This window comes from Cryptotermes secundus, unplaced genomic scaffold (assembly GCF_002891405.2).
Source record: "Cryptotermes secundus unplaced genomic scaffold, Csec_1.0 scaffold304, whole genome shotgun sequence".
Lineage (NCBI taxonomy): Eukaryota > Metazoa > Arthropoda > Insecta > Blattodea > Kalotermitidae > Cryptotermes > Cryptotermes secundus.
In genome coordinates, this window is record NW_019721521.1 from 3123751 (window position 1) to 3151145 (window position 27395).

The 27395-nt window shown below is 39.7% G+C and overlaps 1 protein-coding gene across 3 annotated transcripts in view; it reads right to left on the bottom strand.

Annotated features, from left to right (window-relative positions):
• LOC111875441 (peroxisomal leader peptide-processing protease) overlaps positions 1-27395 on the bottom strand; it is a 192904-nt gene that overhangs the window by 44912 nt on the left and 120597 nt on the right. The window contains exon 3 of one of the 3 annotated variants that reach the window (XM_023871694.2): positions 14272-14372. The exons of the other annotated variants lie outside the window; for them this stretch is intronic. The gene's annotated coding sequence lies outside the window, so the exon portion shown is untranslated. The remainder of the gene's footprint in view (positions 1-14271; positions 14373-27395) is intronic. 3 annotated transcript variants of the gene reach the window in all.

Sequence of the window (27395 nt, forward strand, 5' to 3'; positions counted from 1 at the left end):
CCCTTCCTATCTTAGATTCAGGTCTGTCCATGCTTTATCACAATTTTCATTTCATATTTTCCTGTTATCTCCCTCTGACAAAGATTGGTTTTAGCCATGTACGTATACTGCCATGGGTTGTCCAGCGAGGTTAGCTCTTTCTAAGGAACCAGACAGCCTAGGTATCTCCCCCTCACCTGAGGATGGAAACAGATCCAGGTTCCGAAACTCTGTGCTCACTACTTTTTAGAATACCGGATGATGGACAAAGTCCAAAACCCTGGAGTTCTGAATAAATGTAGGATAGCAAAAATATGACGCTGGAATGGGCTCCAAGGGCATATAAGTGGTTCAGAAGTTGAAATGGACACACACATACGAAAGTGATCTCGAAAGCGTACTTTGTTCCCTTTTAAGGAAGAAAAGTATGCTAAAATGCAATGGCCCATGAAAGAAGTGTTCTCACTTGCATGTTACTCACATACAGTGGGGAACACAGTCATCGTCAAAATACATTGGTCGAGAACTGAGAGATAAATCGTTGATGCAGGCAGAGGGCATTATGGCGGAACTCTTTTATACACAGAAAGACTGATGCGGTCAGAGTCAAGATAAATGATCCCGTGCTTGGGGGCGTTAAGACGGAGAAGCAAGAACTGGCCAGGCGTTCGCCGAACGCTCGTCCAAGTTTCCGCACCTCATTCATAGCCTTTTATTCATCAGCACAAGTAGTACTAATGAACTAGGAGCGAATATTTTGCAACGTTTGTAAGCTCCGTCTCATTACTGTGTATCCTCAGCCAAACCGCAGACCTTCCATATGAGTGAACCGACCTTTGCGACAAATTTATAGCGCAAAGGCGATGATCCGAACCGGAGATCAAACTCGATACATCCCGCAACCTTTGTCAGTAAGCTAGCAAGCGGAATTCTATTTAATAACGAGTATATACAGATTTGGAAGCTATCAACCCCTTAAACAAATAAACAAATTATCAATTTTAAATCCCGAAACCAATTTTAAATAAATGCTAATATTATCAGCCAAATTCTGAATCCCAGAAAACGCGAATTCCCAAAGAAATGGGCATAAGTAATTGAGAAATACAAATAAGCGTGCATACAAGTAAGCGAAGAAAAAATTATAATGCAGACCTTTCTACTAGGTAGGCTTGCATGGTAAAACAGATAACGGAGGAATTTTTTTCCCTGGAAATATGTATAATAATAAAAAGGTAAATAATAATTTACGAATTATTCTAATTTTTCTGACTTCCGATTCAACAGCGGTAGATAAGAATTACTTTCTGCGCAGAAAAATAGATTTGTATATGCAATAATGAATTTCTGCTAGCAATAATTAAAATCAAGGTTGGCGAGGTATGCAAAAACGAAAATAAAGCACTGGAAAATATGCGCAGTCCGCATACTTTCATTCTTTTATGGATCGTTAACGTCTAAAATAGTTGTTCTTGGCGCAGCTTTTATTAGCATCAATGCTTCTGTGCATGAAGTATTTGTATTATGCTGTACGTTATAAATATGCTTTTTGCAATACTATTCGCGCTCGTCAAAATTCCACATGTAGTATCGGTCATTTAGCCATACCACTGTTTAATGTGTAATAAAGGCCATTAAAGTGGCTAATTCCACTTTCTTGGAACTTGATAAAAATACACAGCACTGCCCCGCATAAGTTTCCGTATTGCCGCAACTCATGATCATACGTAACTGAAGGACAGAGGCAACCGATTTCATCGTTATGAAGCAATACACTCTAATGAAAATGGTGATCTGCTGCCATTTAACTCTTTCAGAACCGCAATGCACTACTGTGTATTTTTTCCTTGGCACTACAGCCCCAGTGGGCCTAGGCCTACCTCCATGAACTTCTCCGTTCACTTCGGTTTTTCTAGATCTTACACGTTCGGTAGGACTCCTTGGGCGAGTGATCAGCTCGTCGCAAGGCCTCTACCTGTACATAAACACAGAAAAACGCACACACACAAACTAAACATCCATGTCCTGAGTGGGATTCGAAACCACGATCCCGGTTTCCAAGCGAGCGAAGACAGTACATGACTTAGACCGCTCGGCTACCGTGACCGGCCGCACTACTGTGTATATCAGGACATTATTTCTCGTCATATCATAACAAAATTCGGAATCTCGAAATGCACTAGCGCTCCGAGAACATGCAGATGTACCTGCCTATGTTGGCACTGCATTGCCAACTGTATAAAGTCTGTCACTTTAAACTGGCTTAAGAGTATAATTATTTTGTACATTGTTTCTGTAATTTAAAGTTCTATACTTTTGCTACAAGATTTATGGTTATGTTGGTGATCTGAAGGTCGTAAGAAAATTAAAGGTTCAATTAAAAGGCGGTTTGCTTAGTGGCATACTATAGAAGTTTGTTATGAGTTACCTCTTTCCAAACACAGAGACACCATGTATGCGAACCAGAAGACGTAAGAGGATGCTGGATGACCTTGGGGACGGAGGAGGATGTTCTCATTTGAGGGAGGGATCTCTGGATCGCATTAAGTGGAAAAACTGTTTTGGGAGAGACTGTGGACCTGTCGTCTGACAGATTACTGATAACTAACTAACTAACCTGATTGTTGAAGGAGACTTTCCTCTTCTCTTCGTGCTCACTTAACTATCGAAACGCTTTTATAAATGGTTCTTACATCCAACATCTATGAAGACGATGACAATATGGTTAGGTCATCGGCATTATAAGGACAGGTCCGTCCACTCTCATTTACAGGACCATTCTATCAATCGAATCAAGAAATTTATCACAGTTTATGCTGATTTCAGTAGTAATAAATAAGACTTGTTTGAAATCATGTTAAAGACTCAGCGCTCAATTCCAATTTAAATACAATCTTCATAAATATCACGTGCGAGTCGAAGATCAACAATAAAATACATTTTCGAATGCTACATTATGCAACAATATAATTAAAATAGACAATGACCCGTTGAAGTTAACGGGAAACTGAAAACAATACAAGCAAATCATACACGCATTTTTTAAAGGCTATCCAATCCAAGAAAATACAATTCCTTAGTAAAAACAAATAGAAGTATAACTCAGAATGAACTTGTTACAGACTTATTATAATACACTGTTGTTTAACTACGCGCAGAGTTAGACAGTAACATCATTGCTATTTCATAGTAACTTTTTTTAATTGCTAGTGGAGTGGGACCAAGTCCCTTGTACTGCGGCCACTTCTGGCCTATTGTACCAGCCCCAGATGATAGGTGAGGGTGATTGTGGAGCAATTCATGGAATGAAGATTGGCAGGGGAAATCGAGGTACTAGGAGAAAACCTGCCCCAGCGCCACTATGTCCACCACAAATCCCACTGGACGACACCAGGGATCGAACCCGGGCCGTCGCGGTTGGAAGCCAGCGACTAATCGCTTGAGCTATGGCGCGGCCCTTTATAGTAACTTACGAGCACTGCGTCACTAATGAAAGAGATATCTGGAGAGAGAGTGATTAATTGATTCGACATATTCATAGCAATCTTATGCTCCAATAGTACCAATGCTTGAAGTCGCTAATTGCATTTGGCCTTCATATTCACCACATTCGATCGTATTATTTCGTTGCTGAACACTATTGAAATTATATATATAACACAGTATACGTCATATACCGTATTTACGCATGTATAGGCCGCGTGCGTGTATAGGCCGCAGCACAATTTTCAGACAGAAATTATAGAAAAAATAATTTTCTTGGAATATTATTTCAGGAGTATTACACCCTGTATTACTAATTATGAATATATTTTTTTTTAAATGAAGTGTGATTTCGAATATTTCGAATATAAGCCGCACCCCAGTTTTCCTCTTTAATTTTTGGCAAAAAATGTGCGGCCTATACATGCGTAAATACGGTACTTTAAGATTTTCATGGAGATGTAAATTAGAGCAATAGTACATAGCGCCGTCGTAATAAGCACACATGAAGCGTCAAATTCCATTGACCCTTAGTTTCAAACGAAGGCTGTCAGAAATTTTACTGAACTGGTCATGTGGATATCTTCTGGTTGCCTGTTTCGAAATGCAAACAGCTTTACGAATGTTCAGAAACTTAATCATATTTCATGATAAACGTAACGTACTTACTCATACTACGATAGATACTAACTATATTTCGCATATTCGCATTAAAATGTTACTGTGACAAGGAAAACAGAAACAATATACTGAAACAAAAGGCTGCTCGCTAGTTCGTGACCTTACATGCACATTGTATATTCTCATACAGTGAGACAAAAAATGTCCGTAGGTGCCATAAGAAAGTTTCGTACGTGCGACAATGGTAAACAGAAATTCAATTACTTTGGCAGCTTTCGTAAGTCTGACGGCAGAACTGTTATTTTTCTCGAAATCAGGACATCGACATCTTTCGAATGGGCGGCAGTACACCTCCGTAAGTTCTTCTAGTTACTTACAATATCAACCTGAACACATTACTATCAGAATCCTATATATAACAAAAACAACCAAAAGGAAGCAAAACTTCTAAAATAATTAAGTAATCATCAAAATGACGACAAAAGAAAGAACCCCAAAACGGAGACCTTTAGTGCTCGGTACAATTTTGACTTATGGCAACAGCATAGGCCTATAAATATTTTGCTTCTCTTTCGAGCGGTATCAAAGACTTAAGTACAGTCTTTGTGTAACTCAAGTTACAGGTACACTACAAGGGTCAGATATCCCATTCACATTAAGTTTAAGTCATAAATCACATTAAATTCGTATACAGATCGTAAACTTACGCTATTTGTAATGACTTCTGACTAGTCTTTCACACCGAGCGCCAAATAAATAACCTTCTGCGCTCATATCGTGTACAGAAGGCTTAGCAAAATTATGCAGAGTACGTACAGTGTATGGCAGAAACAACACAATCAGGGCACTTACATACTTTACTTACTCATGGAGCTGAGCCATTCTGGAGGAGCCGCCAATTCTGCAGCTACTCAAGAAATTCCCAGTATTTTATGGAACCCGAAGGTTCATCACCGTGTTCACAAGAGCCATCCACTGGTCCCTATCCTGAGCCAGATCTATCCAATCCATACCATCACATCCTATCTCTCTAAGATCCGTTTTAATATTGTACACCCACCTACGCATTGGTCTTCTCTGTGGTCTCTTTCCTTCAGGCTTTCCCACCAATATCCTATACGCGTTCCTCGTCTCCCCCATTCGTGCTACATGACCTGCCCACCTCATCCTCCTTGACTTGATCATTCTAATTACACTTGGAGAAGAGTACAAGTTATGAAGCTCCTCATTATGCAGTTTTCTCCAACCTCATGTCACTTCATCTCTCTTCGGTCCAAATATTCTCCTCAACACCCAGTTCTCAAACACCCTCAGTCTAAGTTCCTCCCTTAATGTCAGAGACCAAGTTTCAAACCCATACAGAACCACAGGCAACATTATAGCCTTGTATATTCTGATTTTTATGTTTTTGGACAGCAGACGAGAAAACAAAAGGTTCTGGACTGAATGGTAGCAAGCATTACCCGAGTTAAATCTCCTCTTAATTTCCTCCTGAATCAGGTTTCGATCTGTTATCGTTGNCTTGGACCTTCCTAATTGCATATTCTAAAGCAAAGTTGAAAAGGAGTGGCGATAAAGCATCTCCTTGTTTTAAACCATTCTGGATAGGAAATTTATTATACAAATGTTTACCTACACGCACTTTACTATGCTTTTCGTTTAAACACATTTTAATCAACCTAACTAGTTTCATGGGTATCTCAAACTCTATTAGAATATACAATCAGGGCACTGTCAGTCATTACATTAAAAGTTCGAACATGTTAATTAACCTTCGCTTTCCACAAAATGCAAGGAAATTCTTGACTAGCTCGGCGACTGCCACAATTAAAAGAACGAGCCTTCTCCTTGGAGTTTTTTTTTTTAAATTCGCATAGTGGGGGGTGGAGTCCAATTTGGTCCACTCGGCACGGCGGCCACTGATTGGCCTATTGTACCTGCACCGGGTGATTATGATGATAGAGAATTTGGTGGAATGAAATTGGCAGGGGAAACCGAAGTACTCGGAGAAAACCTACCCCAGCGCCATTCTGTACATCACAAATCCCACTTGACCAGACCCCGGTTTGAACCCAGGCCGCTGCGGTGGGAAGCCAGCGACTAACCGCTTGAGCTATGGCGCGGCCTCTCCTTGGAGTTACTTACATTAAGCTTAAATTAGGTTTATAGATGTATTTTACAGGCATAATCTTAAAAGAGTTACAAGAAAATTTAAATTAGTTAAATTTATTGTAAACATTTCCTCTTCTCCAAGTATGAATGAATGAATGAATGAATGTATAAGGGGTGGGCCTTCTCGGCCCTTGCACCGCGACCTACAGTGGTCTATTGTGCTTCCCTTTTTGATCATCCACTCAGCAATCCCGCGCTTCGAATGAAGCGAAGGATTTCTTCTCCAAGTATAATTAGAACGATAAAGTCAAGGAGGATGAGATGGGCAGGGTATGTAGCATGAATATGGAGACGAGGAATGCATATAGGATATTGGTGGGAAAGCAGGAAGGAAGGAGACCACTGGGAAGACCAAGACGTAGGTGGGTGGATAATATTAAAATGAATCTTAGAGATAGAATGGGACGGTATGGATTGGATTGATCTGGCTCAGGATAGGGACTCTTGTGAACACGGCAATGAAAGTTGGGGTTCCATAAAATGCTGGGAAATACTTGACCAGCTGCACAATTGGCAGCTGAGCTCCATGAGTGAGTAAACATTTCCTCCTCTTACAAAACCAAAAATTAAATTCTGAACCGAATAACAATAACAAAACCCTGGACATAAACGAGTTCACAGTTGCTCAAAGAAGAGTCCAGTCTCAGTATTGAGAACACTAGCGTAATTCAAAGAAAACGCTGAAAGAGGAAAGATTTGCTTACGTCAAAACAACGTCAGAAATAGATTTAACTCTTGAAAGTAGGTGAAATAAGATGGTTTCCTTCCCACTAATCTATCAGCAACGCGGCGCTAAGTGGGCACGAGATGAATAAGTAGGACGTGTCCAAGTGGCACCCCATTGTGCCTAGTAATTCATGTGGTAAGAAAATTGCATCATCAAGAAACATCGCCACTACCTCACCCCACGCTATATCTTCAGCGAGGGGTTCACAAGAAAACAGAAACCGGTAATATTGTCAATGAACAGTCTCTCGGTAGGATTACGTCTAGGCGAAAAATTCTTCACGCTGGAAAAACTGATGCTGCGCTTACCTGAAACAGTATACAGGTAAAAAGCCCCTTCGTACTGAGGTCAAGATGCCAAGCTCACAAGCAGTATTCTCAAATTAACTGCGTTGTTGCCCCAATTTTTATTCCTGAATAAATTCTGTCAGGAATTCACTTTCTAGAAATTTTACGTAGAAGGGAGCCCGATGTGTAGGCCCGTATTTCTCTAGAAACACGGTGCCATTTGCATAGAACTTTGTACGTATTTATGCATGAAAGGCAGAGTAGTTGGTAAGAGTACAAGAAATTGTGGGAAGAACCAATCGCTTATTTTCCTTTCACACACGCACCGCATAAAAAAGGACGGGTCCACCAATTCTATTGTTACGTGTATTCGTTGCAGTGGGAACGTGTTTACCGAGCCGTTTCCTAGCAACGATAAGGGTTACATATACAGACGCAGAGCAAGGTTCTCATAAGCCTACTTCTATTATTTTCAAAATAGGGAAAGTGGGCTAAAATATTTGGACTTACCTAAGCATACACAATAATATAAAGACCTCTGCCTACCAATGGCAGTAACGTGTTTACCACTGTTGTCTAGCAATGGCCGTCTCCTATGTCTTTTGTGTGTTACACTAAGTGTTCTCTCTTCGGTCCTCCCCGATGTATTAGGTAGATATTCAAAACAGCTCCACGTTGCACTGCATGCCTCACATGCAGCCATCCCATTGGTAACATCAAAATTTCGCCCTAATATAGCCCTCCCAACGTTAGCAAAAAATTTTAATATAATGCACCCTTTCCAGCGTCATAGTCGGTGACGTGTGCAAGTCCCATCTTTTAAATTTGATCCTATTAATCCGAACTGATCCCACTTCTGACACCAGTTGTCACGTGTTGGGTATGTCACGCGACAAATAACTTCACGTGGGACTCCGATTTAGCGAATCTTTATTGAACACTCACTCTTACAATTATCGCTTGGAATATCACTTGACTTATGGTCTAATACTTCAATACTCAATATTCCAATCTTCAATACTCAACTTCCGTTCGAAGCCAGGCCCTTTATATAAGGCGCACGCGGACTCAATAGAGGACACCCCTCTCCAAGGTTCGATCTCACGTGTTCGGCAATCCGTTGCTTCGGGCACATTCCTTATAGATTACACTGGTAACGCGTTTCGTCTCATCCGTTGTTACTCGACGACAATGCGTTGCTACCATTTGCCGCTCCAGGAACTCCACAATTTCCACGTATTCGTTGCCGTGGAAGTGTCCGTTCTGATTGTAGCGGTTGTCGCGGTGATGGCCGTAAGGTAACGCGTCACAATACAATATAAAAAAATCCGATTATACGTTCTACCTATACTAGAAGGACAAGAGGGCCCTGCCTGGGAACCTTCAAAATCGGAGATATATTTTCTTACCCCCTTCCCCCAATGTAGTGTCTCTCACTACCACCCCCACTTCTTCTTCTCTTCTCGCAGTCAGAAAGAGAGAGAGAGAGAGACATGACCGAAACTCCGGTGTGGAAGCGGGGTCGTAGGAGGCGATGAAAATGGAACCCAGGGCCTGAGATTATAACCGGAACACCCTGTACCTGGGGGATATAAATACGTGGACTTGGCCCTCAAGGTGGGGGGAGTCTTGAATCCCACGGGACTCGGACCCGAGAATGACGGCGCTGGCGATGGCGGGCAGCAATGTAAATGACAGACCCGTCCTCTCGCCAGAGACGACGAACCCCATAAACAAACCCGCAACTGTCTAATAGTAATAAAAATCTGGCCTTGGGGTCCAAGATGGGTGCTTGACACCAAGTCAGACTGGCCGAGTGACCGTCTGTCGTAACATAACTTTGACTCTGACTTTGACTTCTATTTTTGGAGGATGAGGTCCGTGGCTGTGCTCAGTCAGGCAGGCGCCTACACTGAAAGGCCAAACTCTCCTCTCGTCGAGAAGACCCCGTTGCCTAGCGGAAAAAGGGAGGACATACAGACTGGAAGGAGATCGCATAAGCCTACTTAAGGAAAGTGAGCTAAAATACTTCGGTCGGTTAGGAAGTTTTCCGTCTTTTATGAAATTTAAAGGTTCATTACCGTGTTCAGAAGAGCCCTCCACTGGTCTCTATCCTGTGAGACCTACAGTCCACGCCTTCGCACTTCATTTAAGACTCATTTTAATACTGTGACACACATGTATATTCCAGATGTGTTACGTTGGTATATATCGGCAGTAAAGGAACGGTGCACACATATAGTCCTATTTATTAAACAGATAATATTTTCAAGACACGTCACCTTCACTGTGTTACATACAGGACACAAAAGCAAGTCATTATAAATTATACGTTGCTAGTCTGTTATTTCCACTTAATACAATCACTTCATTTTATCTAGCAAGATGTCTACATTTCAATGCAATTCAAAGAATAAATTAAGTCAGCGGTAAATCAGCTAATTCTAATTCGGAAGATCTCTGAACAGAAGGTAGGCAGTTCTAGCTGGGGTTCTTAAGAGTTTAAATATTACTCGAGACGAAGATGGGTTTCCCGAAGAGTGATTTTTGTTAGTAAGACAAGTAATTTACGCCGGTTACTTTTTTGGGCATGTGGTCATTCTTATGTTCCTCTCGACTGGCCAATGAATGCATACTTCGCTGTCTACGTTTCTTTGGAAGAAATCTTTCGCACCTGAACTAGGATGAGAGTGAAGGCTATACATTTGTACGGGGTATATAACACAGATTGTTTGCTTATATTTAAAATACATTTCAAGATTAAAATAAAAGTATCTAGCTGACTTTGTAGGTGTCTATTAACAGATACTAAAGCACATCCTGAAGCGAATGATTGTTCTGTAATAGTCAGCCAATAATTATATATAGAACATGACCTCTTCGAGTCCCGGTAGGGTCAAGAATTTTCTGTTCTCCACATCGCCGAGACCGGCTCTGGGTCCACCCACCTCCTATCCAATGGGTACGGGGGGGAGCTCTTTCCCCGGGGGTAAAGCGACCGGTGCGTGAAGCTGACCACTCACCTCCAATTAGTGCCGAGGTCAAGAAAATGTGGATCTATACATCAACCACCCCCAGAGGCCTTCATGGTGTAGTGCTTACTTAATTAAGCACGAGGGCAATTTTACTTGACTTTTTTAATACTAAAATTAATGATATTTCCGAAACATTTGATTAAGATGGGTATTAGTGCAAACGGAGCTTAATGGCACTGCTAATACTAAAGATCTAATGGTGCAAGGTACCGTAGTTAAATATGATCTTGATTTTAAGTTTGTTTTAAGAGCATAAGAGCAGTTTCCTTGAAACTAAAAACACCACTTTAGGTAAGAATAAGCCAGGTAAGGGCAATCTGTGCACTTTGGATCAATGTGTAAATTTGACCCAGGACAGTTCTACAACACACCGACAGACAGCAGCATAACACAGTCTACAGAACAGAACTCTTTTGCCTCGAAGTTTAGCCAGTGTGCTTTATATGATTGTGTCATAAGAGAGGTTTGTGTTTCCGTCAAGTCTGATGTAATTTTTAGTGCGCTGAACGTGTTTAGTGAATGCAGATGTTGGCACCTTATATAATGGGACATCAAGGAAAAAGGTGTGAATATCTTACGTGTGGACGTATCAGTTCTGCATGGTATTCCCGTACAGCTGACTTTTATCTTGTTGCGTAATTTGGGCCACCGGCTATCGTGGCCAGGTGCTCCCAATTATGGGGAACACTACAAGTTGCGGTATTCCACAGATGTTGATGATGATGACAGCAAACAAACTCACAAAAAAGGAAGGAAGGGAGGGAGGAAGAAAGAAAGAAGGAAAGAAGGAAATATAATTATGACGAGGCTATGGCAAGAGCGTTGGCAGCAGCGCAAGATGGGGACGATATGAATGACGCACGGAGAAGATTTATCATCCTTAAACCGCTCTTAAAAGAAGAATTTCTGGCCAACTGATCTGAAAAAAAAGTTTACTAGTCACTTAATGTACCTGCCCCTGGAAATGGAATTTGATCGTGTTCAGCGGACGTTAAAATGGATCTTCAATTTATATATTTTCGAAGAAAAATGGAAAGAGCGGGAGGGGGGGGGCATTGTAGGGCGTTATGTGACTAGTCGGCAAGGTAAGTCAGTTGACTTTACAGTTAGTGTGAGAGTTGCTACGAAGCGGTGAACATGGCAGCGAAATTTAAGAAATGCATCAAGCAGGAGCAACGATCTGTGATATGTTTTTTGGGGGCATAAGGTGAACAAATTCATCAGCGCATGGGTGCTCAGTATGGGGATAACGATCTCTCTTTATACCGACCGAGCGACCGCCGCTTGTCGGCGAAGTTAGTGCCAACTTTAGCGGATAGAGAGTGTCGCGTGGTCAGCGCAACGAATCCCCACGGCGGTTAATTTCGGTTTTTTAGACCGGAGCCGCCACTTTTATTCATGTAGCTCCTCAATTATCCTCATGAGGCTGAGTGGACCCCGTTAAAGACCTATACTACTTCTCAGAAAATCTGGTAGCGCCCGGAATCGAGCCCGGGACCTCAGGATCTTTAGCCAGGAACTCTGACCACTAGACCACAGAAATACAGAACATGCACTAAAGTTTATCTGATAAGGCATCTGAGTTTTGCGCCAATTGCGAACATAAGTAAAAGATATGAAGAAAGCTACAATAAAGACAAAATACATTTGAACAGAAATGTATTAGAAATAACAGTAAATTTATGTAAGCTATGCTCACCAAAAGAACACAAACAATATGACTCAAAGAGACAGATAAGATGAATATCTTAACAAGATTTTAGTATACAAAAAATGTATTATAACTGACGAATATTTTAAACTACTTTTTAAATAATTTTACAATGACATAATGGCATGCAATGCAATAGATTAGAGTAAATGGAGCACCTGAGGATGGCACTATGGTGCCGAAACATGTTGTGAGGTGACAGGTACAAGTGGATGCACTGCAAGACGGACACCGTATATATATCATGGATTCAAAGAGAATTTATGCTGCATGAATTAACTAACTCCATGGAAAATAATTTTTCATGAGAAGGTAACAGTTGCTTACTTAGACAAGAAATTTTCCTTCATTTATGGAACCGAACCGGAGGGTGCATTACCGTATTCACAGGCGTCCGACACTGGTACCTATCTTACACCAAATAAATACAGTTCATACCCTCTTTCTTTATTTTCAAGATCGAACTACTGGCAGGTCTGCCTACATATTCCTAGTCATATTAATCCATTCCACACAATCTATTTCCTTAAGATGAAGTTTAATATTTTGATTCCAGGTCTTAGAGTGTCTCTTTGCTGTTTTAGACACTTAGACACGTTTGAGTATTTATAATTCAACGTCTGCCTTACTGCTGACGAAATATATGTAACGAAATATATCATANATACACTTTTATTTAAGCCTTCAAGTGAAGTAACGGTCCTAGATGTCCTATAAAAATTGGCAAGGAAAAATATACTTCACATGAGTTGACACAATGTCCAAATGTGTTATTTGCACGTCTGCATTCTTAATTGTTCTTGATGTTCATGTATTGCAGTTACTCGCAGATAGAAAATTTCATCCCTAAATAACGACAAATAAAATTTATAATATATCTATTAGAATATTTAGAGTAGAAAGCTACGGCTATTTAAACAGCGTAGTAAAATCTCACCAAACATTATTAAGATGATCAAATCAAGAAGTATGAGGCGCGCAGATCATGTAGCATGTAGTCTGAAATAACTGAAAAGAAGAGGCCACCTACGAGACCGAAGTGTATATAAAAGGATAGTATTAAAACGGATCTGTTCTCACTGTCTCTTCGCTTGCGGATTTTCTTATTCTTTCTTCTACCCTGAAGATGGAGGCGATAAATTCCTCCGAAACGTCGGTTAACACCACATCTACACGGTGCCACATCCCAGAAGACTGCTTTCTTCATAGTCACCGCCGTGAAAACCACAAATCTTACATAGTATTCATCTATTCCACGTCAGTCTTCAATGACAGGATCTTGTAAACATGATAATTAACCCTCGGGTTCATCTCGTGGAGGGGGGGGGGAGGATTTCTTGACAGTTGAGTCATGATGAGCTTCTCAAGGACGACCCTGTTCCATAAACATTGCAAAATTTTATCAGTGCAAGCTTCTTTATAGCATTCCACTGTGACGAGATTTCAGCAGGAGGCTACTGACATATAAAAACAGCAATTCGAACCATGGACACCGAAAAGAAACTCAAATTATTTTCCTGAAATCGTACATATGGCACAACATACAAACTGGACCCAATATTTCACCTCCATTCCAAAACATATTTCTCCTGATCAAATGCATGTATAGCCAAGTGTAATGGAGTTTATCATTTCGTAGAACTAAGATGCATGGTGTTGCGTGGGGAAGACTGAAACTTGCTGAATTCATCACACTATTCTCATTGTCACTTAACAGACAGGAGATCAATTATCGGTATACTATAAATGGGGACTCTAAAACTTGAAGGTTTGGTAAGCCCTGGCAGGGCGAAAGTATTCAGGACACAAAACTCGCGGTGCCAGCAGGCTCAGTCCAACGTGCCGCCACTGTAAAATACGTAAAGGAGAACAAAAGGGCTAACTGCGCAAAGCGGTGACCGATGTAAGATGGAAGTAATTGGACTATACTGTGATGAAGTGGAACTTATTTTATCGTGAATACGTGGCTAATTTCGTGACCAGCATGTGGGCGTTTTGTTAAGGATGGTGGTTTCTGATGTGTCTTGTGAGAAATGGATAAGAAGAGAGGGATGTTGGAGGGAAGGGGGTGATCTGTAGGATGCTGGGAATATATATTAAAAAGTGTCACCACTGACGGGAACTTCCGACAGAAGAGTTTGCACTGCCGACAGATCCACAGTACCACTGTCAACGAGGCACACAGCCGCCACAAAGTAAGTCTTTCCTCTTTCTTATAGCTATATCCGAATAATACAGAATTTCGTTAACAAATACCTGAGCAGACAAAATGGGAAATTGCTGCGGACGAAGATTATTCTTTGGTCATGTGTCAGGAGTCCAGAGTTCAGAATCAGAATTCACATTACACTTATGGCCTGACACATAAAAAAAGATTAATATATAAGTTGTATGGTCAAATAACAATAGCTGTAGGTTTGGTTACTTAGCATTTGTTACCATCGAAAGAAAATGGTCCGTTAGTTCTGGAAAAACTAAAGATTTTTTCCAGTAATGGTTTATATTCCTGCATAACAGAGATACATATTTAAAAACAGTATTATATTACAGACTGATAGATAATTACCATTAAAATATTAGAATCAAAACTGTGACCCGCTAGGCAAAAGAAAAAAGTGCATTTATGGATTTCACATCATCATTATACAAGTTACAAATATATATTATAAAGCATTTTTGTGTCAGCTGACGGTGAATCATAGTCACAGAAACGTACGTCAGTACCACACACCAAAAGATGTATTTTAATTAGAAGTGTATGATATTTATCCGTTACCGGAGGGTACTCTGACGTCATGCCATATTTATAGCTCCAACATTTGCCTCAGAACATTTGGTAATTAATTTTCACACAAGTATATAGAGTCTTGCTGTTCTAGGCCACGGGAGTACGAGATTAATTTCCAATGGCATCTTCAGACAGAGAGAGAGAGCGAGAAATAAGCAGATATGACCCGGTGTTTAAATGTATGCAATAACTGTTTATTTTTATCGTTTTTATTTAATATTACAAGCTTTATAATGGGAAAACGTATATTTAACTTACCTAGCTCTACATAAGGATAGAATTATTATTGTTGTTCGTAAGAAATATATTTGAGATAATACATTATTAAACAAACAATGGAAAGTAGGAGAATGCTTAGGTGAAATACTATTCAGACTGGATTTTTTCGTCTTCCTATATTTTGTTATCCAAAAACAAATATTAAAACATATAAAAGTATAATTCTATCTACTTGTTTGTGTGGATGTGAAGCATACTCTGTCCCACTATAGAAAGAGTATAGATTCAAGGTGTTTGTGAACAAGCTACTGAGGAAAATATTGGACCTAAAGGATTATAAGTGACAAGAGGCTAAAGAAAACTGCATACTGAGGAACTCCATAACTTGTGTTCTTCATATCTTATTGGAATTATCAAAGGAAAGAGCAGGGGATGGACAGGACCTGTAGCAAGAATGCGAAAGATAAAGAATGCATAAAAAGCTCTGATAGGAAAATTTAAATGACAGAGAAAATTTTAAGACCCAGGTACAGACCTGGGATTATATTAAAATTGAAATAAAATTCCTCAGTATGTAATTTTCTCCGTTTCCTATTTATTTTATGTACAAATGTTATTAGAAATCTGTACATGCAATTATGTTCTCTCAGAGGAATAACTCCTGTTCTGTAACAATAAAAACAAAGGAAAAACTGTTTATATACGCATTTACATTAAATTGTTTTAATCGTAATCATTAACGCAAGTTCTGAACAGCTGTTAGTTCAGTGCAACTTAGCCTGAATTCTATTCTTACGACTTATGGATTTGAAGAAAATGAAGATGAACTGGTAATTCAGTAGGGTCATGAATAAGGGGCTTGATGCCATATAGCATTTCTTGGAGAGTTACACAACAACAAGTTTACTTAAAGCGAGGAGAAAAACACGGACTCAACATAAAACCCATTGTACTCCTCCAGCGTTGATAGTGATTCTGACATGGAACTTTTTCCAGCCTGCCATTCGAAATAAACCTAATTTATATAGGTTAAACAGACTTTCATGGTATACGCAAGAGTTTGACCTAGAATTAATTTTCGCCGACTTTGATACCGTCTGTATCCTCATGACAAAACTGTCAATTCAAACACGATCTTTACACAGAAAAACAGTAGCACTCAGGCAATTATATGTACTACACAGGATATACAGCTGTGGTTATGAAGAGTTCTATATTCTGGGATATAACGCAGTGTAGTCCATTGAAAGTCAACCGACGTTTCAGAGAAACATATCGCCTCCATCTTCAGGGTCGAAGAATAAGCCAAGAATGAAACCAGCGTGAAGCAGGTTGCTAAGTGGACTACATGGGGTTCCATATCAACAAAAATAACTCTTCAATTTAGTTTTGGAATTTAGAATAAATTTGTAACCTCTTTTGCAATCAATCGATTTTTTTTCCTTGACACTACAGCCCCAGTGGGCCTAGGTCCACTGGGGCTGTAGTGCCAAGAAAAAAAAATTAATTAAAAGAGTAGACGAGTACTGATATAATTGGTTACACACGTAGGTCTATACAGAATTCATACCAGTTAAGCAGGCGACCAAATATACAATATGCACCTACTGGTAAAAGAAAACTGCACAATGTACAAAACAGTGGACTGCACAATTACGACAGAACCATAAAGGGTGAAGGGACCATATCGTGGAAAGTATATTCTAGGAGAGGCCAGATGGAGGAATAAGTCGTAAGACATTAAATAATTTCCTGTAACCTTAGAAACAGGTTTAAATGTTAATACTCTGCATAGAGGATGTATGTATATGCTAATGTTCTACTATTAATTTTGGATTATTATTATTATCACCAATCTTTAAAATAAGACCTGGACGATTGAGGAATTGGGGTTCGATTCCCGGCAAAGGCATGACGATTATTTGGCTTACACAACGTCCAGACCGACTCTGAGGCAAACACAGCCTCCAACGCAGTGGATTCTAGAGCCTGTTTCCCCGGGAGTAAAGCGGCAGGGGCATGAAGCTCACCACTTACGTTCATCTAATGCCGATGTTGAGAATCCGGGAACTATACCTCCATTCCCCTATACGGTGTGGTGCTTAATTAATTAAGCACAAGGTGAATTTTACCTTTGTGTTGATTATTGATTAATGAGGATTTATCCTGAGTTCTTTTTGTGGTTTACCTCAGCCTCTTCAGGCAAATGCCAAGATAGTGCTTTGATTAAAACACGACCGCTTCTTTCCGAGTCACTTCCAATTAATCTGTCATCCCACCATTCGATGGTACATAGTTTAGCTGCTGACAGTGTGGTAAGACAACCCACCAAAGAACAACAAGGATTAATATATGAGTATGTTACGGTTACAGCCATTCCTTATAAGACTAAACCGGAATAGCATGAAACACATACATAACACTGCATCGTCCTCTTCCACGAACTGCAGAAAGCGTCAGGAGGTATTTCATTCAGTCTGATCGCACGATAACTATCATCCGCGCAACCGACGCCGTTGGACGAAGAAGAACTTGTAATCTAAGCTGGTAGCAGGAAAACCGCTCCAAACGGTCATATATGTTTCCACGACGCCCTAACCGCGGAGGAACAGAGATATTATACTATATAAGGAGAGGAAGAGCAATAAACAGGACCAAAAACGAAATTACTGGTGCACAGTATATGGTAATTCCGCCATACAATATCGAATTTGCTATTCGCAGGTTCCCTCCCAACAATACCTTATAGTATAATGAATTTTCTTTGAAAAGTCTCTCATAGGGCATCATGATGAGCTTCTCGGTGGTGGAAGCGTAGAAGTGGCGAAGAGAGAATAATAGGCCTGCGCAGTTAACTAAAATCATACATGTATATATCTATATAGGCCTATGTGTGTCCATCATCTGACTGGTCATCATGTCAGGAACGTGACCTTGGCGAATACGAAGGTACATCTGTAGCCAGAAGTAACAACAAAGTGAGCGTTGCCAGTTCAAGTATGGTACAGCGTAACATTACGGTCAAGCCTTTCAAAAACATGAAGATGGGGGAAAAATAAGAACTACGAGTAGAACAGCGATCCATATTAAGCTTTCGATACGCTTCTCACACATGACGGATGGGTGATAAGATTTCTACCACGTCATGACGTCATACTGAGAATTTCTAAATAACGAGCTACAGATCAAAAACGATGATGGATTAAGTAAAAGACCTTTGACCCAATAACGAACCATGATAATCTAAAAAAAAATCTTCAAAACGTGAGTAGGAATTAGGCAACTGCAATATTCTGCGTAGTTGATCTCTATCAAATACTATAATTGCGTTATTAAAAAATTGTTGCCATTTATAGAAAATACTTGGTAGAAATTTCGAAAGACGCTTTAATTTTTATTTTATTTATTTTAAATTTCTATGTCATATGCTGGGGAGGATCTTAAGAGATATAGGATGGGATAGTATGGATTGGATTGATCAGGCGCAGGATAGGGACCACTGGAGGGCTCTTATGAACACGATAATGAACCTTCGGGTTCCATAAAATGCTGGGAAATTCTTGAATAGCTGCAGAATTGGTGGCTCCTCCAGAAGGGCTCAGCTCCATGAGTAAGTAAGTAATGTCATATGCTGGTAACTACAAAGGCGTAGGTGGGTGGACAATATTAAAATGGATATTAGAGATATAAGATGGGAGGGTATGGATTGGATTGATCTGGCTCAGAATAGGAACCAGGGTTCTTGTGAACACGGTAATGAAACTTCGGGTTCCATAAAATGCAGGGAAGTTCTTGAGTAGCTGCAGATTTGGCTTTTCCTCAAGAAGGGCTCAGTTCAATAAGTAAGTAAGTAAGTAAGTATATGCTGATTACTGTTTTAAACAATGAACATAACAAAGGGTTGAGGTTTGATGACAGGGTTTGAAAAGTAAAGTAATCTCTACTTCCTGGACCGTGTTTACAGAAAATATGTTATTCAAACTCACACCATATAATTCTTCAACATTTAAGTTATATATATTTAACCCCAAAATGACGAAATTTCAACAAATGGTAAACTATGAAAGCGAGCCCAATTCTAGTTGTTTAATGCTAGATAATAGTAATGCTTCTACTGAATACAAATTCGTGCTAGTAGAGATAGTAATTAAATTAAATTCTTCGGAATTACTGGATTTTTTAAATTTTCTCCATCGTCCAGTATTCTAGAAAACAGAAAACACAACGAGGTTAACTCTTTTTAAGGGACCCAGCTGAATAGGTGTATTCCACCCCAACTCACGGAGGACGGAAACAGATCCAGTTTCTGAAACGTCGTGTTTTCTATTTTCTAGAATACCGGGCGATGGGGAAAAGTAAAAGAAAAGATCAGTAATTCTAAATGTTATACACCATCGTCAGAACCCTTTAGAATCTACTTCGATTCTTGTTTATTATCGTGCAAACTTAACAGCCCAAAGGCCAATTACAAAGTTAGCACGTGTACGTAGAGAGATACAACAAAAAGTTACTAACAAAATACATAATAAGGCAGTTTATATTATGACGATAATTATAATTCCATGAGAGATCAGTTATCATTAACAAGTGAGAAACGCAAAATAAGTACGTACATTTGCACTAGCTATGCCATTATGCGGCAAGAAAGGATAATATTCATACATACATAAAAATTAAACGTATCCCTGTAACAGGCCGTGGAGGCCCATAGGGTTGTGAGATGTTGAGGTTCCCACATTTTCTAGACAATCGGCTCACAGATAGCGGTAAGGTTGTCAGCCTTACGCGCAGGCCTCCCTTTACCCCCAAGAATATTCCTGGTACTCATTTCTGTTAGAGGCTGAGTCGAACCCAGGGCAATAGTGCGGCTGGAAGGGTTAGATCAACTGAAAACATCCAATGACCTCATCGGGACTTGAACCCGCGACCTTCCGGCTTGTAGCACAGTGCCTCAACCAACTACGCTACCGCGTTACATAATGTAATAACATTAATAGTAAAAACCATTACAACACATTATGAAATATGATTAAGGAGAACGTTTTTGGCTCCGAATACGTCAACGTCCCTACAAACAACATTAGCGGTTGATGCACATCTAGCAGAAGGTAAATTTTTAGACGAGGAGCAGACAGTGAACATAGCAAAGTGTCTGATAAACCGAGCAGGAACTCGAAGACCAAAACTGGACAGAATTTACTGCCAAAGTAAACTTGGTTAAGAAAGAGTGCATCAAGGTGATTCTTCCTCCTACGTAATGTGTGCAGGTCTATCTGCCAAAAGCAAGAGAATAACAGTAATGATCTTGAGGAAAGAGACGACTAAAATAGAGGGCAGTAAACCGCAATTGGATGCGTTCCAGCTGTTGGCATCAGTTGACGTAATTAAATTCCACACAACGGACGCATATTCAAGCTTAGATCAAACTAATGCAATACATACATACATTCAACAGATGAGGAGGTGAAGGTAATGCTACGAAATAGATCCAATGGCTTAATATAATGAGAAAAAATATGGCTGACGTGGTTATGAAAATGATGCTTAGTATCAGTAATATTTCCAGGTCTTTAATAGACTGGGTCCGGGGTATGATGGGTTGGCAAAATTTATAATGTTATATGTTAGTTTTCCTGGAGAATGTTTTAGTTTTACTAATGTTGAGTTTCATATAGTTAGCAGTGCACCAGCCTTGTATAGAGTTAAAGTAAGACTGCAGTCTTGAGGTGATTTTATGGCTCGGTACACTTTGATATCATCAGCAAAAAGTAGATATTTAGAGTGAGCGAGTGAACCACATAAGTCGTTAATAAACACACTGAAAAGCGGAGGTCCCAAGGACAGATCCCTGAGGAACACCGGAGAGAATTTCAGAAGGTGAGGAAAGAACACCAGGAACACGTACCTGAGATTTCCGGTTGGATAGGTAACTACGAAACCAGTTTACATATCCACCAGAAAGCCCAAAAGCACTAAGCTTATGAAGAAGCAGAGAATGTGGAACAAGGTCGAATGTTTTGTTTAAATCAAAATAAATGAAATCAGCTTGTCTCTGAGAGCCGACTACAGGGGAAATAAAATCGAAATAAGTTACCAAATTGGTGACGGCAGATTTAAATGATGATGACGATGATTATAATAATACTACTACTAATAATAGCATCAGCAGTACTACTACTACTATTCAACAGCTGGAATTTGAGGTGGACTTCATTCCCACATTTTCACAGGCTGGAATTTACGTGTAATGTCAGCTGTAAAACTGCTGTAACAATTGCATAATGTTATCGCGTGTGTCAGTTGCTGTTATGGTGTAATTCATGAAGCAATGTACGTCAAAAGATTCAAGACAGCAATTAAGAGCGCAGCATTCAGTTCACAGAATTCTGACAATGCATTACTGAATGGAAGTTTGAAAACTGGATGTGTCATTGCATAAAGTATATATGAATATAATTACAGCCCTGTAAAAATATGATCCGGATGTTAATGTGTTATAAACATTATGATCTGTCATATATTTACAGATAATGTAGTCATGTACGAAATCTGCAAGCTGGAAGGTCGCGGGTTCGAGTCTCGATGAGGTGGATTTTTCAATTTACCTAATCCTTCCAGCCGCACTATGGCCCTGGGGTCGACTCAGCCTCTAACAGAAATGAGTTCCAGGAATCTTCTTGGGGTTAAATGGCGGCCGGCGCGTAAAGCTGACAACTTTACCGCAATTTATGAGCCGATTGTTTAGAAAATGTTGGAACCTCGACGTCTCACAACCCTATGGGCCTTCACGGCCTGTTACAGGGATACCTTTACCTTTAATATTTAGATTAATTTCAGGCTTCGGAAGGTGAAGTTGTTCTTTTCGTTTATTTTCTTAACTTCTTGCAGCAAACTACTGTTACAATTTGACGGATTATAGGGGTTATGTACGCTATTCTGACCGCCGTGAAATGTCAGTAGGCGAGAGTTGAAATATTTCACTCACAGGATAACAGATGTAAATATCTATCCGTAATAATATTTAGGCATTTAATTTAAAATCTCTGGACTTATAAATACGAATTTTGAGTAATCCAAATATGATATCAACATGTTAATATCGAAAGAATGAGGGACTGAAAGAGAAATTCTTAAAACACATGCCATAAGAAGGAGAGCGAAGATACGTTGTTACAAAAGAAAGAAATATTCCCAAAGGAGTTAGCTGTACAAGTGGCACAATAAATCAGGCATGATTAGACTGAAAATGAATAGAGACACGAGATGAAACTAAAGTAAAGCTGCCGTCATCACGGCCATGATAATGCAACACAGCTGGCAGCAACATCACAGCCGCAGCAGAAGATGCTTCTTTCACTCACTTGTCAATTTATAAAACTTCATTCCTTTCCCCCATCCGACTTCTTGCCGAGGGCAGCCTCACTTCAGGCCATGGACAATTAAAGCGGTCATGTTATAAGTGTGCATTTTTTCCACATCATCACGCAACATGGTTTGTCCTCTGCGCCAGACAGCTGGGCGCTGTGCCGGTACAAGTTTACAAAGAAAACTGCCACAGCTGGAAACTCCTTCTGCAGCAGTATCAGTACAAGGGCTGCAAGAAAACACTGGAACTTCAAAGCAGTTTCAGTAACTGTAAGACCATTGTCTAAAATGAACACAATTACAAATATTATGTATTTGGATATTATCCATCGTCTTGTATCTGTCTAAAAACTGTCCTGTTTATTTGTCAAAACACAACGTTTCGGAGACTGGATTCTGTCTCCATCTTCAGGTAAAATCTACTCAGTTTGGCCCAATCGATAGAGCTAGCCCTTATCTCCGGAGATAGGAGACGGAGAGCGAATCCAGTCTCCGAAATGTGTTGTTTTTTGGAAAATAAACAGGACGGTTTTTAGATAGAGACATGACGATGGGTAACGTCCAAAGACATAATATATGTACCAATGTACCATCGTCACAAACTTTTAGATATTAATTAACATAATGTTTCAGATTCGCCATCTACTAAACCTAAAAACGTCCAGGTTGTTCTGCCTGTTCCGGCTGCAAATACAGTTCTTATGATTTAATTTTAACTGTTTACGAAACGTATGATAGATATTAAAACGCGTCTCTATTTAAAATTTTCAAAACCTAGCAATGATGTGTTAAAACGGGTCTTTACATTGCATCTAGGGATGATCCCTATATCTATATTTTTAGGGTTTGGGTGTGAAAGATTTTCACTCATTTAAATGTTGAACCAATCTTCTTTGATAAGACGTCTCTTATTCGTGTATCTATTCGTATCTATTATTTTCAGTTACTTTAAATTTAATGTTTCAATTGTAACAAAATGTGAGCTACGTATTACCCGCCAATCGGAGCTACCACTTCATGTGGAGAATTCAACATACAAAATGTGACATTTATTTTTTAAAAAAAGATACATTACTTAAGTCCAGCAAGTGTCGAGCGGCAGCTGAAGCTCCAATTAAGGGCAGAAGCTGCGATAACACAAAATACCAGACGACTTTGTCTACTGGGCACCAAAGAGGTGGTTATAGGCGTGTACAGAGCATCTGTAATGTACAGACGGCTAAGGAAAACTCGCAAGTACCTGGCGATAAACCTGCTTCCCGAGGGTATAACTAGCTCTTCAAAATAAGATCTGATGCTTATTCCCTCTTTATCCCGGTATGAGAATGAACCAACGGCTACTGTTCGGCCACTTGAGTCTTACAGCAATGCTGTATTGTGTTTCCTTTGGTCTTTGTGACAGTCCTGATCAATTATAGCAGTATTATAATTGATATTTTCAACTGTCTGGGGCAGCCCTATATGTTCTATAAATGAAGTTTCTTGAGTAGGCACTACTTCGTCCCCAGATGATTGGTTATTAATATACTGACTGATTCTTTATTCCGAGAATGATAATCCATTTCTTTATTCAATTCTTTCTTCATTTACGTGTTTACTTAACAGTTCAAAGGCCATTTATAATGTAAACACGAGTAAAGTGACAAAACAAGATAAACAGAAACAAACATAAACAAAACAAGGCAACGTGTATCATTTAGACAATAACCATTCATTCAATATAATCACGCCAACTATGATGGGGAGAGACTATATATATATATATACAGGGTGTCCCAGGAGGAATGGACCAAACTTCGGGAGGGTGTTCCTTATGTTAAAGTATGCCGATATAACCCAAAACACCTATGTCCAAAGTTGTACGGTTACGGAGATAATGGCCAGAGAAGTGTGAAACTTTGACCGGCGTTGCACACTTGTTGATTACAAAATACATATTAAAACTGGCAGGAATATGTGGATTCTGTAACGTTAATAATGTACGTAAGATCAAACTAACTTGTGAGTGACATGAAGCCATAAAATTGAAGTACAAAATACTCGCTCGCCATGCCATAATTGTCATTAGGGTTTCCAAGCACTATACATGACACATGAATGGCAATCTCTGACGTAACGTGCTGACTGCGCGTTCTGATAAAGCCAACTACATAAGTACGGCTAGGGTGAATCACGGCACTCAAGGACAAACATAGATAAGGCCTCTCAGCTGATAGGTATAGTCCGTAGACCCGCTAGAAGACCACACTTTTCTCGGGCCATTATCTCCGTAACCGTTCAACTTTGGACATAGGTGTTTTGGGTTATATCGGCATACTTTAACATAAGGAACACCCTCCCGAAGTTTGGTCCATTCCTCCTGGGACACCCTGTATATTAGGTCTTCGTACAATTACTACTTAATAATTAAGGAGTAAAATTTACAACATATGATCACAATAAACAATTTGGTACCAAATACGTCAATGTCCCTACAAACTGAAGCGCATCTAGCAGGACAATTCTTACTAGAGCAGCCGACAGTGAACTCACAAAATTCTTTGATATACAGAAAAGGAAGTCGAAGACCAACAATTTCAGAAAGAATAGGGAAGAATTTAGAACCAAGGCAAACTTGAATACGAAGCAGTGCATCGAGGCGGTATTTCATCTTATGTAAGGAGTAATAAAAGTAAAGTTGTCCCTGTGCTTAACTAATTAAGCACTATGCCATGAAGGCGTATGGGGGAATGGATGTATAGATCCACATTTTCTTGACCTCTGCACTAATTGGAGGTGAGTGGTCAGCTTCACGCCTCTGCCCCCGGTACCCATTAGATAGGAGGTTGTGTGGACCCCCAGAGCCAGTCTGGGTGATTTGGAGAAAATAAAATTCTTGCCTCCACCGAGACTCGAACTCCGACCCCTCGGTCGCCCAGACCATAGCCAGTGGCTATACCGACTGCGCTATGCCGGCTTATATGTAAGGTATAATAGTAATAATAAATCTGTCAATTCTGATAAACATATTCGCATTATTCACACTATCTTGAATCACAAATTACTTTTTACTTGTAAAGGTAAAGTTGTCCTTGTGCTTAACTAATTAAGCACTACGCCATGAAGACGTATGAGGGAATGGTTGTATAGATTGTGTTCCATTAAATATTCGCCATATCGAAGAACGTTTCAAATATTCCTAGTTCCTTACTTTACGGCATATAGGCTTACACATCTTGTAACAGGAAGTGTCTTTTATAATATCTATTAAAGTTAAGACTGCGATCCATGAAAAGTGACAAATATAAACCAAATTAAATCCGCTCTAGAGGTCTTAAAATGAGAACATTTAAACAAAATCCGTGGAATAATCTTGGAGATGAGACATGTGGGCAGACAAACAAAACTTCTCAATGATGCGTGCACTTCATGTAGGTTTACTTTGTGCAATAAGTGCATAAAAGCTCTCAAAAACTACTGATATAGCTGTTCTTGTTCTGAATATCAGTCTGATAATTAATTTCATGGGGGGGGGCAGCTTTGCAGGGTATTCTAGACTAGCTACTACATTAATGTAATTTTGCTTCGGTACAAGTGAACTTTTCTATGATATAATTGCTTTGCCATTATAGTGATAACATTTCCGTTGGAGAAAGCAGTCTTCTGGGATTTGGCACCGTGTATATGTGGCGTTAACCGACGTTTCGGAGGAACGTATCGCCTCCATCTTCAGGGTAGCATACTGACCGGTTCTCACGGTCTCTTCGCTTGCGGATTTCTTATATTTTCCTTCTACCCTGAAGATGGAGGCGATACGTTCCTCCGAAACGTCGGTTAACACCACATATACACGGTGCCAAATCCCAGAAGACTGCTTTCTTCATAGTCACCGCCGTGAAAGTCTCAAATCTTATATTTCCGTTGGAGTGTAAGTCCTTGGTTCATATATTACAGCCAGCCTACGCAAAAAAGAAAAAACAACCGACACCTTAAATAGAACAATCTAAATTTAAATCTCTTTAGGCCGCCAGCAGTGCTTAAGGTGCATCAATCGTATCAGCAACGTCAAATTCAAACTGCAGTAGCGAAGGGAATTATGTTAAATTACGTACAAAGAAAAATAAAACAGAAGGCTGCAATAACATGGAGACACCAAATGACACTGTAACTCTTTCTTTCATCTCTGTAAACTGGCGCAATAACTAGCAGGTTAATGAGCATGTGTTACTGTTATCTTTCTTAACTTCAGTACGTCCATTTACAAGAATCACCGTTCCCAACAGATTATAAAAATTCAGTCACTATGTACAAAGACAGTTTCTTCATTATCAATGTAAGAGAAATGTACGAATCTCACACATAAGCTCCAAACTACAGAACCATTGTCACGCGTAGGGGGTGTGCGCGTAACTTATAAGACGGGTTCTGAATTGGATGATTGGATTTATTGCATCTTATACAACCACAACTCGGGACTACAGGTAACACAGCGCTATCGCTATTCTCCATAATTCGCGGTTACCGATCCACACGCACTAGCATTCTCAGTCTCCACTAGTCATATCCTAGAAACGGATTTATCAGTTTTACTGTAACTTCAAATCACATATAAGTCTTCTTGTCATAGACTAATTCAGCGTTCCGCAACCTTTTTCTACTCGCGGCACACCATGAAGTATCCACGACTCAACACGGCACACCAAAATGTTATTCCCCTCAAAAACGCATATCAGAAAATTAATATAAATACGTAACGTGATCAACTTATTACTATAATATTATTATAGTGTTATTTTATTATCATTAAACAGAAATCGACTCGTGCGTTTATTAACAATTAATGAACTTTAATTCACTGTAAAGTGTAGAAAATACACTTCTGTTACTATTAAAGTAAATACAGTAATTCTACTCATGCCTTCAATGTGACAGTTGCGCCTGCGTAGCTACACACAGGAGACTGATAAGTTGTGGAATCGTTGAGAACGCAAGTCTCATTTCTTCATCGATGTATTTGATGTCTTAATTT